Source organism: Ambystoma mexicanum (genome assembly GCF_040938575.1).
Source record: "Ambystoma mexicanum isolate Mex_15411 chromosome 12 unlocalized genomic scaffold, UKY_AmexF1_1 Mex_chr12_unloc.1, whole genome shotgun sequence".
NCBI lineage: Eukaryota > Metazoa > Chordata > Amphibia > Caudata > Ambystomatidae > Ambystoma > Ambystoma mexicanum.
In genome coordinates this window covers 11,745,575-11,746,852 of record NW_027182322.1, presented here as the reverse complement: position 1 = coordinate 11,746,852, position 1,278 = coordinate 11,745,575, and positions in this window count along the sequence as shown.

The window sequence follows — 1,278 nt, the reverse complement described above, 5'->3', positions numbered from 1 at the left end:
CTAGATGTGGGTCTGAGAGGTGTCTCCTGGATCCACTTGAGCAAGTATGGCACCTAGCCCCACTGGGATCGCATCCACTGTTAGTTCAGTCTTGCGGTTGGGGTCGTAATAAGACATGTTTTCCGCCTTGGCAACTCTCTCTCTGATGATCTCAAAGGCCTTCTGACACTTGTCAGTTCAGTGAAAGGTGGTGTCTTGTTTGGTTAGCAGTCTTAGGGGCTCACTTACTGTGGCGAAGTCCTTGATATTGCGTGTGCAGTAGCTGGTGAGCCCTAGGAATGAGCGCAACTCTGATACGTTTGCCGGGGGTGAGATTTCATTCAGAGCGGCTACCTTTTCAGGATCTGGTGTCATGCCGGTCTCCGAGAAAATATGTCCAAAGAATTGTAATGTGCTCTTTCGGAATTCGCACGTGTCGCAGTTCAGCGTGAGATGGGCCGCTTCCAGCGCTTTGCAGACCTTCGTCAGAGCTTCATCATGTTTGTTGACATCCGTGCCGAAGACCAAGATGTCATTGCTATAATTGAGACAGTTCGGTATGTGCTTGATGTCATTATGCACCTCGGCTTGAAATATTTCTGCTGCCGAGGACACACCGAAACTCAGCCTCTTATAGCGGAATAGTCCCAGGTGGGTGACAAAGGTGGTGATATTTCTGCTCTCGGGGCTCAGCATGAGTTGATGGTATCCCTTAAGCAAGTCTAGTTTGGATAACACCTTGGCTCCATTCGATAAGTGGATCATGTCTGTTATGTGTGGGGCCAAGTGTCTCTCCCGCTGTATGGCTTGATTGGGTCGCCTCATATCCACGCACAGTCGAATCGCATCAGATCCTTTCTTGGGGACAGGCCCTATCAGGGACACCCAGGTGGTGGGGCCTGTGCCAGGCTCGATCAAGCAGTTCAAGCAGTTTATACAACTCATCTTCCACCTTTTTCTGGATGTTGCCGGGGATCCCCTTATAGTGTTGTGCTATGGATTCATCTATGTGGAGTTTTACCTGCCTGTTTTTTAGTTTTCTGATGCCTTTGAATATTCAGGGAAAAGGGTTGTTAATCATCTCGACCGGGTTAATTTCTTTTTTTTTTCTTTTTTTTTATTAGAATGTTTATAGTTTACATTTAAACCTTTTTATGCTATTTACTAAAAAAAATCAAACTTTCATAAAATTACTGGCAAGAAGAAGTGTATAAAATCTCATTAAAGTGAAGAAAAAAAGAGAAAAAAAAGAGAAAAAAAAAAGAGGGGGGAGGAAAATGAAAGGTAGTAATGAATAGG